General features: G+C 38.2%; 1 long non-coding RNA gene across 1 annotated transcript in view; it reads right to left on the reverse strand.

The window, feature by feature from the left end:
• The window catches only part of LOC128930035 (uncharacterized), a 57,712-nt gene that overhangs the window by 18,942 nt on the left and 24,024 nt on the right, over nucleotides 1-14,746 (reverse strand). Inside the window, exon 2 of the long non-coding RNA XR_008477526.2 lies at nucleotides 10,380-10,580. This is a non-coding gene — a long non-coding RNA (uncharacterized LOC128930035). The remainder of the gene's footprint in view (nucleotides 1-10,379; nucleotides 10,581-14,746) is intronic.

Genomic DNA, 14,746 nt, shown 5'->3' on the forward strand with positions numbered 1-14,746 from the left:
TTACACCTTGGAAGCAAACTTAACAAAAATGTAGCATGGTTCCTTTTGTCCTTTTCAATGCCTTTTCATTGCAGGAAAAATATTTTGAGGGGGTCTCTGGTAGAAGGCTGGTTTGGATTGTAGTGTCAGAATCTAAATTTTATCACAAATATTGATAGATTCAACAGTAACAAAGGAGAGGGGTCCCCAATTATCTATTATAGAGCCAAATTTAATCTGAGGATGTGGCAATATTAATTCCTTTGTGGAATTCAGTGCAAGATAATGTGCTCATGTTCTGATGCAAGTCTGCAATTTGAAGTTGGGTTTGTCAATAACAGTTTCTCTGTAGTACAAAATCAAAGTTTAATGTGCCTTTGTTCATGCGCTTTCCTAATGCATTTCAGAGTCCACTTGTGGCACAGATAAGCTCTGAAATCAGCAGTTGTGGATTTTATCCAGTGGACTCTGCCAAGTGTGTGGTTATTTTAACTTGTGAAAATCACTCCACCTCATAGAGAATTTTTAGAGCAGTAAAAATAGTCTACATGATACTCTATGAGTGGATACATGTCATTATACATTTGTCCAAACCTATAGAATGTACAATATCAAGAGCAAACACTAATGTAAACTATGGACTTTGGATAACAATAATGTGTCAATGCAGGCTCAGGGAGTATAGCAAATGTACCATTCTGGTGGGAAATGCTGATGATGGGCGAGGCTGTGCATGTGTGTGGGGAGAGGTAAATGAGAACTCTCTGTACCTTCCTCTCAATTTTGCTATGAACCTAAAACTACCCTAAAAAAACAGTCTGTTAAACAATTGTCCCTTCTGAGGCAGTTTGTTTCTGTTAAGTAGCTCTAAATGTTGGAAACTACTTCATTAAATCAACCCAAAATCTGCCTCACTGAAAATTTCTTCCATTTTCAGATGGGAACTCCTTCCAGGTAAAAGCTAGAGGGGCCCCATTTCAACTTAGCATAATGAATTTCTAACAATCCAAATGTTTCAGTGGACAATAAGTTCCCTGTCAACATGAGCACTGCGTGAATTAAGCATATACCATGTTCCAGGGACTCTTTTAAATGTTTTACCTGTAATAAGTTTTCTATCCCAGCAGCACCTTTATGTGGGTACTGTTATTATCCCTTTAATGGACAGGTATAGTGCAAGCATTCATGACATTTCTGTCAGGATGATTTTCCCTTTTCTCAGTTCTCGAGCAGTCTTCCAAATGTTTGTTCAATCTCCTGGGAAGGCTAGTAGCTACAGAGGGCACAGTTCTGGAATTAGAGAGACCAGAGTTTGAATCTTGCCCCAACTACACTGACCAGCTTTGGAAACTTGAGTGTGTTCTCCATGCTTTTTTTCCTCATCTGTAAATGATATACTAAAATGTAAAGCATCTGCCAGACTGACATTTTAATAAATATTCACTCATTATCTCTACTTTCCCTTCATAAGAATGGTGGAATCCTTTGAGTAATGAACACAACTTATTTTGGCCACTGATGAGCGCTCTTCTACTCTGAAAAATGCTGTAGCATTAATGTGTGTAGCTGCCCTAAGGGCTAATTATCCACTGGAGAGACCGGAGAGATCCCGTCTCTGAGCTGTGCAAAGTTGATGGCAGATCCCACTGTGGTAAAGGCAGCCCATGAGACCTTAACAGAGCAATCAACCTGCCTCCCTTCCACTGTCTTCTCTTTCCACAGGCAACAGCTGATGGACAGACTTTCTTGGGTGACTGATGCTTCTTTCAACCTGATCTTATAGTGTGCTTCCTCCATAATGCTTCCCTTACCCTCGTACAATTAGTTCCCCAGAGCCTATTGTAAGCCTGCCACATTGGGGCCAGGGAAAAGTAACCAGCACCCTCCACACATGCCTGCTACTTAGCTAACCTGAGGGCTTTTAACGAAGCTTATAGGCCATTTGGATTTGTATGTTCAGTGGTGATATTCCGGTGATGAATTCCAGCCTTGTCATTTATACTGAGAGTAACTGGCAGTCCCTGCTTGTGTGGTTGACTGGCTGCTGTTTGCAAAATATCTGTAGCTCCTACTGCCCAAATTACTGAGCAGACAGCGGTGGCAGGGCTTGGCAGTGCCAGGCCACTGAGGGTTGCTGCATACCAAGTGGCCTCTCTTCCTCTCTCATTTCCTAATTGCCAATGCCAATTGCAGCCAAAGTACCACTTAGCTGAAGGCACTGGCATCTTTTATTTTGGCCTAGTGCTTCAGCACTAATCTGTCATTCATTTAAGACAATGGTTCACAACCCTGTCTGTACATTAAAATCACCTGTGAAGTTAAAAAAAAAAATCACCCAGGCCTGCTCCATCCCCCAGGTATTCTGGTTTAACTGTTCTGGGATGAGACTAGTGAGAGTCTTATTTTTAAAGCTCCTCAGGTGAACCTAATGTGCAGCTTGGATTCGGAACCCCCGATTTAAGAACCAAAATATTTATACTGGGTGTATGTGGGCGGGAGAATCACATATAAATTCTACTTTTTTGTTGTTCTTGTTTTTATTTACTGTGTTCTCTAATTTTTAAAAGCATGCAAGTGTTTAACTTGCATATGGAAAAAGTTTGTTTTCAAAAAGTAACCCTCAAATTAGACATAATTTCTGCCTATTTTAATTAATATTCCCAACTTGAAATAAAGTTGGGGTAAACCATATAAGTAATAATACATGATAGTTCTTTTTAAAAATAAGTGGGATTCATGCAAACAACATATTCTCCAAATGCGGGAGACTTTAACATTCTGTCATGATTTCAAGAGTTATTTTAGAGTCTTCCGTTTCCAAAAATAGCTCTATCAGGGTCAGAAAGCCTTTTCCCTACCCTTTTCATTTCTCCACATCAGAGACAATGACTCAGCCTCATATACGTATCTGAACCCCCTTGGGATCCATTTCTGGATAGACAGGAAGGATATAAAAGACCCCATTCTGAAAAAGATTGAGCTTAAAATCTTTCACCTAAGATGCTCTATATGCTAGTGGCTTGACTTCACTTATATAGATCTGGGACATATATGCCTGCCAACTATAGGCAATGGAGTTCTCTGAAGTCACCTACCAGGGGAAACCATTCCCTAGTGAGATATATATGCTGAGTATTTAGGGAGATTTTATGTAAATTGGGAAAATTTTAGTTTCTTTAACTACAAAATGCCTCTCACCTGCTTTCCTTCTCACTGGGCAATCTCCTCTTTATTAAAATTGACATCATCACTTATCCCACATAAATGTGCTTGTTCAGCTCCCACAGCAAAGTGTCTGGCACAAAATGCCAATAGAGCTAAAGTTGAGAAGCCCTAGCTTATGTATATATGCCCTCACTTATATTTTCTGAGTGCTACTTTACTTGTAAAATAGGGACAAAAACACCTTCAAGGTATTTTCTGACCCTTGAAAACAAATGCTTTACTCAAGATTACCTATTAATAAATAATAATGCTAAATATGGGACCTAGATTTCTAAATTGCAGTTGCCTTTCTATTTCATTACAATCTGGGTATCTACTAGATGTTTATGGCTCTCCTACTTGTATTCCTGCCTCCCTCCCTTCCTGAGCATGGTAACCACACTCTTCAAATCTCATCTTTTTCTCCCTGGCTTTCTGCCCTTTTCTGACCTCCAATGCTGTCTTCTGTGGTGTTATCATTTGGCCTTCTTGTCTTCTGGCTCTATGTTAGGCCCAAGGCATAATGTTAGGGCCTGAAATTTCTTCCTTCATTAGTGAATGTACACACGGGATAACATTAGGAATATAATTTCTTTCCCAAATTTTTATTGTTTGCTTAATATAAACAATAAAACTCTGAGGTGCTCAGAGTTAAAACTTAGGGGGGGAAGATAGCAAACGAGAAAATTTAAATCAATTTCCAAATCTAGAAATACATCTCTGCCATCAATTTTAGTATTTTCTCTATGCAAATATTTTATCCCATTAAAAAGCATTATGTCAACAATATGCCGTATTTTTTTCCTATAACATCGGGAACTCCTTATATGCCACTAAATAGTATTCTCTGACACCATTTTAAAGCTCCATAGTAATTCATTGTATGGGTATATGAGAATGCCTTGAACCAACTCTGTATTATTGCTTAGTTAGGCTGCTTCCAACTTTTAGCTTTTATAAACATCACCTATGAAATATTCTTAAAGCGAATCTTTGATCATTCTTCTCATGTTTTTACCTAGAAGTAGAATATCTAGATCAAATGACAATGCAAGAATTTAAGGGTTTTGACAGAGTAAAACTGAAAGGAAATTTGACTTCAGATTGATGATCTTTCTGGTAGGTGGAGCTGCTAAGCCATAAACATCCTTTATCCAGGTTGATTTCTCACTGTGGAGGCCCCTTATTGCTTATCTGTAAAATGAACAGCCAGAGTACGGCTGGCAGTTGGCGGTAACTGGTCAGCACTTTTACCACTACTATAAACTACTTTTGTATAACCTTGAAAGTCAATGCCACTGACGTCTAGTAAACGCCACACAGTACTAAACACAGTCTGAAGACTATAAACATAAGCTGCCTACCTTGAAGGTGTTTGTAGTTTAGTGTACACACATTGTTATGTAAGACAAAATGTATCCGTTTGGTAAGAAAATTTAAAAGTGCTGTAGAAAGAGGAATATTTCTAAGCAAGGTGATGGGGAAACTGGAAGGAGATGAAATTTAATCTGGGCTTTGATGACAGGCAAGGTCAGATTTTGAACTAGCAATAGGTAGAAGGGCACTGGGAGTACAGAGACGTACAAAGCAGAACAGGCAGAGGCAATAAAGTGCATTCCATTTATTTGAAAAAAAAAAAAGGACAGCAGTCGGTTAACCTGAGTAGGGTTAATGCAAGGCAATAATAATAGATACACTGAGAAAAGAAGACTGATATCCAACTGCAAATTATTTGCTGAGAAGTGGAAACTATTTGGAGGGAAATAGGGAGCTAATGAAAGGGAGAGAAATGCAGCAGGAAGGTTACTCTGTGAGCGTGTAGATCACAGTGGCATGTGGTGTTGGGAATTATCACAGTAGCTCTTTTGTGAGAAGAAAATATAGGCCTGGAAATGGGAAAGGTCGTAGAGAAGGAAACTGAGAGAAAACAAATAGTTTTCTCTCAAGTTGTGTAAAATATAATAATGCAAGCAAGAGTAAAACTGGCAAATTTTAAATCCTGATTTGTGCTCCTCCCACTCACATTTTTCCTAAATTAATATGCAGCTGTCAACAGATTGTTTGCTGTTATTTAACTATATTTGAAAAGCTTTAGCACCACCTGGTGATGAAAATGCAGGTCAACTCCAACAACCCTAAATTCCATCTTTTTTTCTACCAAGTTTTTACTTTGAAAAAATTTCAAACATACATAAAAGTTGAAAGAATAACACCCTTACACCCTCATCATATTTACCACTTATATTTTGCCCCGTTTCTTTAGTTCTTTTATGTGTTGAACCATCTGAAAGTAAACTACAGACACTAAAACAATTCAAAAACTGTCAGCATAAACTTCCTAAGGATATCCTCTGCATAACAATACCATCTCCTTACCTGAAAAATTAACAATAATTTTACACCATCACCTAATATGCAGTCTATAGTTAAATCTCCCAAGCTTTCACCAAAAAAATGCGTTTAAGTTGCATTTTTAAATCCAGAATGTAATCAGGGCTATGCTTTGCATTTGGTGGACATGTTTCAGGGGTCTCTTAATCTAGAGCAATTCTCACTTTTTTTTTTTTTTTTTTGCCTTCCATGGAGGCCTTTGTTGTCTTATCCAAGATCAACTCCACCCCCAGCACTCTCCTATCTTTGCTTTTCTGCCCCCGTTTTACTTAACATTTATTGACACTTAGCACACAGCGAAGTTCCCTTTTCCTGTCTTTCTTGCATGTCTCTTCCCACTGAAGTATCAGCTCCCTAAGAAGGATTTTGTTTGCTTTGTTAACTGCCCACTGTTCTAGCCTCAGTATCCAGAACAGTGCCTGACGTACAGAAAGTGCTCAATAAATAATATCTGTTGAAGGAAAGTACACGCCAGTGGCCTTCAACTTGCTTAAACCCACACTCATGGACAATGGCAGAGTCAGACCAGAACCATCAGCAGGGACGGTATTAGGCCGTCACCCCTTGTCTGAACACGAGTTGAGAAAGTTGGGGCAGATGCAGTTTCGGACAAACCTACATGAGCCCCATCCTCTCTCCCCAGGCAGTCTCTGAAGAAGGAAGTCTGTGTTATCGCCACAGGTAGTGATGTATTCATGGCATTTTGCTTACTTGCTGAGACTGTATTATTCTTATTTACACAAGTTTAGTCTTCACAAACCTGTTAAGGAATCAAGGTCAGTATCATGAGATCCAAGATGAGAGTCCCATATAGCTCGAAATAAGGTGTCTCACTGTAAATTCCACATACACATAACAGCTCAACTTATACTACTGAACTTTGGTTCTATATGTGCTTTATTTATTTATATTTTTAGGTGCAAACAAGTTGAAGATTATTTCTTTCTCATCTAAAAGATTAGAGGGAAGTGGACTCCTTCCAGTTTCCTAGTTTGCCACATTTAGGATGTGGCCACTGTCTCCATGGTCTAAGATGACGGCTTCATATTGGCCTTTTTTCTTTATTAGTTTTATTGATTGACTGATGATTGATCGAGACAGGATCTTGCTCTGTTGCCTATGCTAGAGTGCAGTGGCACAATAATTGCTCACTGCAGCCTCGAACTCCTGCTTTCAAATGAACCTCCTGCCTCCACCTCCCAAGTAGCTAGAACTACAGGTTCACATCACCATGCTTAACTCAATATTTGTTTTCTGTTTGTTTGTTTTTTAACTGAAAGAGGATCTGGCTCTTTTGCCTGGGCTGTTGTACAATGGTGTGATCACAGCTCACCGCAACTTCTGCCTCCTAGGCTCAAGCCATCCTCCTACTTTATCCTCCTGAGTTTCTGGGACTACAGGTGTGTGCCACCATGCCTAGCTAGTTTTTGTGCTTTTTGAAGAGACAGGGTTTTGCCATGTTGGCCAGGCTGCTCTTGAACTTCTGAGCTCAAGCAATTCATCCCCCTCAGCTTCCCAAAGTGCTGGGATTCAGGCATGAGCTACCACACCCAGCCTATTATTATTTTTAATTGACAAATAATTGTACAGATTTATGGGGTACCATGTGATATTTCAATATTTGTATTTAATGTCTAATGGGCAAGTCAAGGTAATTAGCTTATCCATCACCTCAAATATTTATTTTTGTGTGTTTTGGTAATATTCAAAATCCACTCTTCTAGTAATTTGAGAATAAACGACAAATTGTTGTTAACTGTCGTCATCTTACAGTGCTATAGAACACTGTTAGGCCATTCTCATGCTGCTATAAAGGAATACCTGAGACTGAGTAATTTATTTTTAAAAAGAGGTTTAACTGTCTCATGATTCTGCAGGCTATACACGCATAGTGCCAGCATCTGCTCAGCTTTGGCAAGGCCTCAGGGAGCTTTAACTCCCAGCAGTTAAGTGGAAAGTGAAGTGGGAAAATGCACATCACATGGCCAGAGCAGGAGCAAGGGGTGGGGAGAGGTACCACATACTTTAAACAACTAGATCTCGCAAGAACTCACTATCACAAGGACATGAGGGATCTACCCTCGGGACCCAAACACCACCCACCAAGCCCCACCTCCAACTATGGGGCTTATGTTTCAACATGAGATTTAGAGGAGACACATATTGAAACTGTATCAATACTAGAATGTATTTCTCCCATCTAGCTGTACTTTTAACCAACATTTGACTATCTCCCTCTCTCTAACCTTCCCTGCCTCTGGGAACCACTATTCTACTTTCTATTTCTATGAGATCAACTTTTTTAACTTCCACACATAAATAAGACTATGTAATATTTTTATTGGGAAAAGGTAATCAAGATCCCTGTGAATCAGATTATGACATAGGGCTAGAGCTGATATACCTCCATCAGTGAAGATATATTGCTGGCCTTGCCATCTGAAAGAAACTGCTTCTGGTGGACCTCATTAACAGGTATGGAGAAAAAGGGATTTGCCAAGTCAACAGCTGCATAGCAGGTACCAGAGGATGGATTTGCTCAAGCAATGAAACCGCATCTGGCACAACAACTACAACTATATTTACCACTTGTTTAAGCTTACAATAATCCACCGTCATTCTTTAAAACCTGTATGTCCTCTGCGCAAGCCGGATAGGAGCATTAAATGAGTATATTTTGGGCGTCACCACCCCTGCAACTTTTAAATCGTTAATGGTGGCACTAATCACTGTCATCCCTCCAGAAAAGCAATATTACTTTTTGTTTATTCCGTCCTCAGTGGAGGCAGTTCTAGTAGCTTCCATTTGGCCTTTCCCACCATAATAGCCCTCACTCCACAGGCTGGGGAATCAGTGTGGAGATTTTTTTCTAGCTGCTGAGTATATGCATACTGATGCCAAATTTAACAGGATAAATTTTTGCCAATGTGCTGGGGCCCTTCCTCAAGAGGACCTACCCTCTCTTTCTTGAAGGAGTTCTACATCTGTAAACTAGCTCAAGTTTGAGAATTGACTTAGGGGCCATGGCCCTCTGTTTTCATGATTCAGGTCAGAATTGTGTTCACTTAACCTATATCTTTTCTCCTTACATAGATCAGGTAAGAATTTAGTTGGCTTCCTCTCTTTTTCACTTTTAGGAAAACCATGATTAACTAGCTGATGCCATAGGTCTGCATGAGTCAGACTATTCTGATCGCTGCTTTAACACTTCTGCCCGTTACATTAACCATGCCCACTTTGCCTTTGGTGGTTGAGTGCTGCCACCTAACATTTGCCATCCTGGGATCCAATTACTCTTACTGCATTTTGGTTTCCCAATTCAATGACTGCAGTTCTCACTCTAAGGCCTGACCTTCAGAGAAGAGCAATCACAGAGGTCTTCATGTGTGTCAAGTCTCCCTCACAAATTTATTTCTCTCAGTAGTAGTGAAAGTTACGTCTTTGGATCTTCACAGTATGGGTGAGTAGGTTTTAAGTGACAAATCCATTTTAATATTCCAATCTCCCTAAGCCTTTAAATTCCTTCCTCTATATCAAACTAAGGCAGGTTCAGCATTTCTAATTCACTCACCGTGGGTCACCCTTTGGTCCACGTGTCAGCCAACCATCCAAACATGCTGTTACAGTTCTTCCTAACTCCCAGAGCTACAACATTAAATGCAGAACCTCTGCTTAGTGACTCCATGTCAACAAATTCAGCCTGATCCAACTTTTTGTTCCTTTCATCATTATCTCATATCTTTAATAGACATTCCTACACATGTTCCCTGAATTTGTCTGCATAAATTAGAAAATTCAGGTAGTTCTTTTAGAATATAGTCCATCTCTTCATGGATCATACATGGTACCTCACCCTTAGTTAGGGACCTGCTGGTACTTCAGTCTAGTTACAGGTATAGTTATTAAGAGATGTTATGTGAGTCTTCAGGAGAATGAGCATTGACTTGTCAACTGCCTCAGGGGAAGCCATTAAAGTTTCCTCAGGCAATGTAGGGTTAATTCTTTCAGACATGGATAAACAGGCAACTACCAGTGAAGGTGGAGAAGTCCCTTCCCGGGCAAAGAAGACTCATCAGAATTAAGGAGCTTAACATATCCAACTTTATCAGGGATTTCTCCCATGTCCCCATCCCAACTTGGGGGATCTCATTCTTTTCCAGTCAATATCCTCACTTTAATATTAGACAATCGTAAGGCCAGGAGTTCAACTTGCATTGTAATTCAACCAGTCACAGAATTAGGTTCTAAGTTTGGTTTTTTGAATAATCACAGTCCCAAAGATACAGGAGATAAGCATCCACTTTAGGGCACACACAGAAGCCTTCAGGACATTTGTGCAGTGCTTGATCTGGGAATTAGAATTCCTGAATTTGTCCTTTGCTTTCACTACTTTATAGCATTAGTAACAATCAACCAATCTTATTATAGTAATTAGTTTTCCAAAAATGTCTGAGAGAATCTCATATACGCAGTCATCCAGTTTCTTGTCTCTTTTAGATGGCTGATTACGAGTATCCAGTGGAGATATTTTGTTTATTTCTATTCCCGGATATGCCATGGACTATCAGTGAAATAATATTATTAGCATCTTAAAATCTAATCAGATTAAAGAGTTAATTCCAAAAACCCTGGAAACAATTCAGAAAACTCATCCATAAAATCTTTTTCTTCTAGAACAACTCTTCACATCAAAATCTACATTAGCATTCTTCAGATAATCAGAAACAGTCAGATATATTATTAGACATAATATTATATTACACGTAAACATAATATTAAATATAAAATAAGGAGTTAGCGCTCACAATTATGGTAGCTAAGGTAAGTCCCAAGATCTACAGTTGGCAACCTAGAGGCCCAGGAGAGCCAAATGTGTAATTCCAGTCTGTATTCAAAGGCTTCAGAAGTAGGACAGCAGGAGAGCTGATCATACAAATGCCAGTCTGAGTCCAAAGGCAGGAGAAAACCAATGTCCCAGGTAGAAGACAGTCATACTTGGAGGAAACCTTTGAAAAGTAAAAGATGTATGTATAGTATAAATCCTTAAATAATCCCTAAATTAATAAACAAGGAGTTATAACTAATAAGCAAACAAAAGAGATTAATGGAATAATTTTTAAAATACTTGATTATCAAAATACTTGATTAATCCAAAAAAGTCCAAAACAAAAGAAAGATATCCCACTCCCAGCCAGGTGCAAGTGGCTCATGCCTGTAATACCAGCACTTTGGGAGGCTGAGGCAGGCGGATCACCTGAGGTTGAGAGTTCAAGACCAACCCAACCAACACGGAGAAACACTGTCTCTACTAAAAATACAAAAATTGGTTTGGCATGGTGGTGCATGCCTGTAATCCCAGCTACTCGAAAGGCTGAGGCAGAAGAATCACTTGAACCCGGGAGGTGGAGTTTGCAGTTTGCGGTAAGCAGAGATCTTGCCATTGCACTCCAGCCTGAGCAACAAGAGCGAGACTCTGTCTCAAAAAAATAAAATAAAATAAATACTATCCCACTCCTGTGATAATGGCATTAATCCATTCATAAGAGCAGAGCCATTGTGAGCTAATCACTTCTTAAAGGCTCTACCTCTTTATACTGTTACAATGGTAATTAAGTTTGCAACACACAAATTTTAGGAAACACATTCAAACCATCACTTTAGGAAAACGAAAATCAAAACTACAATGAGATGTCACTTCACAGCCATTAGGATGGCTATTGTTTTAAAAAGAAAAGTAATAAATATTGGCAAAGGTGGTGAAATTGGAACCCTTCTGCTTTGCTGGTGGAAATGTAAAGTGGTACGGTCACTGTGGAACACATATCAATTCCCTAAAAAATTAAACACAGAATTACGATCTGATCCAGCAATTTCACTTCTATGCATCTACCCAAAGGAAGTAAAAGCAGGGCATTGAACAGATATTTGTACATCCATGTTCATACCAGCAGTATTCATAACAGCCAAAAGGTGGAAGCTATTCAAGTATCCATTAATGTGTGGACAGGTAAACAGAATGTGGTACATACCTGCAAAGAAATATCGTTCAGCCTTAAAATGAAAAGAAATTTTGACTTATGCTACAATATGAAGAAAACTCAAGGGTACTGTGCTAAGTAAAATAAGCCAGACACAAAAGTAAAAATATATGATTCTATTTACATGAGATTCCAAAATAACTTAAATTTTGTCAAATTTATAGAGACAGAAAAGCAGAATAGAATGATAGATACCAGGGTCTTTAGGGAGTGGAGAATGGGAAATTAGAGTTCAATGGGCACAGGATTTTATTCAGGAAGATGAAAAAGTTCTAGAGATGGACAACGGTTGACTTCACAGCAATGTGAATGTACTTAATGACACAGAACTGTATACTTCAAAGTGGTAAATTTTTTGTTAGGCATATTTTACCACAATAAAAAAGCAAGGTTCAACTATATGCTGCCTACAAGAAATATACTTTAAACAAAAAGACACAAGAAGGTAAAAATAAAAGAATGTAAATATATACAAACATTATATTAGTCTATTCTCACACTGCTATAAATAAATTTCTGAGCCAAAAGCAACCGCAACAAAAGCGAAAATTGACAAATGGTATGTAATTAAAATGAAGAGCTTCTGCACAGCAAAAGAAAGTATCAAGAGTAAACAGACAACCTACAGAATGGGAGAAAACTTTTGCAATCTATTCTAGATTACTCTGAAAGGCATTATCTCAGTAGCAGGAAATATTTAGCTCTAGACTAAGGACTGCTCTGAGCCCACCTGAAAAACCATAAGAGCAAGACCTAAAAAAGTCAAATTGTTTCCAAGTAACTTGACTGCATCTAAGAACAAAGCTCAAGAAAACTTAGGGGAACACACAAATATCCAGCACTCAACAAGTTAAAGTTAACAATGTCTGACATCCCCTCAAAAATCACCAGTCATGGAAAGGAGCAGGAAAACACAACAGATAAAGAGAAGACTAATCAATGAATAGAAATCTTTAACGGTAATTTACTATTTAAATGAAAATAATAACAATGTATTGTGTTGTTTATAACATATATTCAAGTAGAATCTTTGAAAAAATAGCAAAAGGCCAGATAGGGAAGTATCCTAGTATAAGATTCATATATATATAAAACATAATTGCAATCTATTTATCTGGCAAAGGTCAAATATCTAGAATCTAAAAAGAACTTAAACAAATTTACAAGAAAGAAAACATTAAACAGTGGGCAAAGGACATGAACAGACGCCTCTCAAAGGAAGACATACATGCAATCAACAAACATGAAAAAAAGCTCAACATCACTAATCATGAGAAAAATTCAAATCAATACCATGATGAGATACCATCTCACATCAGTCAGAATGGCTATTATTAAAAAGACAAAACAATGGACGCAAGCAAGGTTGCTGAGAAAAATAAATGCTTTTACACTATTGGCGGGAATGTAAATTAGTTCAACCATTGTGAAGAGTGTGTGGCCATTCCTCAAAGATCTAGAGGCAGAAACACCATTTGACCCAGCAATCCCATTACTGGGCATATACCCAAAGAAACAGAAATCATTCTGTTAAAAGGGCACATGCACCCATGTTCATTGCAACACTGTTCACAATAGCAAAGACATGGAATCAATGTAAATATCCATCAGTGATAGACTGGATAAAAAATGTGGTACATATACACCATATAATACCATGAAGTCATAAAAAGGAACAAGATCATGTCCTTTGCAGGGACATGGATGGATTTAGAACCCATTATCATCAGCAAACTAATCCAGGAACAGAAAACCAAATACCACTTGTTCTTAAGTGGGAGGTGAATGATGAGAACACATAGACACACGAAGGCGAACAATACACACTGGGGCCTGTTGGAGGAGGGTGGTGAGTGGAGGGAGAGCATCAGGAAGAATAGCTAATAGATGCTAGATTTAGTACCTAGGTGATGGGATGATTTGTACAGCAAACCATCATGGCACACATTTACCTTTGTAACAAATCTACATATCCTGCATATGTACCCCTGAACTTTTAAAATAAAAGTTGAAGAAAACAAAAAAGAAATACCTGAGACTCGGGGAGCTCTTATTCATGGCAGAAGGCAAAGTTGTAACGGGCACTTCAGAAACAAGAGAGAGGACTGGGTAACTTAAAAGAAGAGAGGTTTCATTGCTTCATGGTTCTGTAGGCTGTACAGGAACCAGGGTGGCATCTGCTTCTGGGGAAGCCTCAGGGAGCTTTTACTTATGGCAGAAGGCAAAGTTGGAACAGGCACTTCAGGAACAAGAGAGAGGAGTGGGAGGTGCCACACATTTTTAAACAATCAGATCTTGAAAAAACGCACTCATTATCACAAGGAAAGCACCAACAATACAAAGCCACTCATGAGAAATCCACCTCCATGATCCAATCACGTTCTACCAGGCGCCACCTCCAACATTCAGGTTATATTTCAACATGAGATTTGGGCAGGGACACACATCCAAATTACATCACACACACACACACACACACACACACACAGCCCATGTTACCACTAGTAAGAAGAAAGTGGCAGTGGCTATATTAATGTTAGAAAAAAATATAGTTTACAGCAAAAAATATTAATTAAAAAGTATATTTCATGATAAAAAGATAATCAGAAATATGTAACAATCATAAATATTTAAGTACCTAATAATGAGTGACTTTGAAAACACATGAAACCAAAACTGATAGTAATGCAGAGAAATAAATAAATCCATAATTATGTTGGAGATTTTAATATTTTCTCAATAACTAATAGAACAAGTGGAAAAAAATCACTAATAGAACTAATAGAACAAGCGGGAAAAAAAAGGACAGAGTAGACTAGGAAAATACTATCAACATGAGTTGATTGGTATTTATAGAACATCATGCCTAATAATATGAGAATATATATTTTTCTCAAAATCCTATGAAACATTTGCCAAGATAGAACATATCCTGGGCTATGAGATAGCTCTTAATAAATCAAAAAGATTCAAGTTATACAAAGTATGTTCTCTGACCACAATGGAATTCTTAAAAATCAATAACAGAAATATCCTTAGAAAATTCTCAAATCATTGAAAGGTAATTTAAATACTACTAAATAACTCATGAATCAAAAAAGTAAATTAAAATGGAAATTTGAAAGTATTTTGAA

This window comes from Callithrix jacchus, chromosome 17 (genome assembly GCF_049354715.1).
Source record: "Callithrix jacchus isolate 240 chromosome 17, calJac240_pri, whole genome shotgun sequence".
NCBI lineage: Eukaryota > Metazoa > Chordata > Mammalia > Primates > Cebidae > Callithrix > Callithrix jacchus.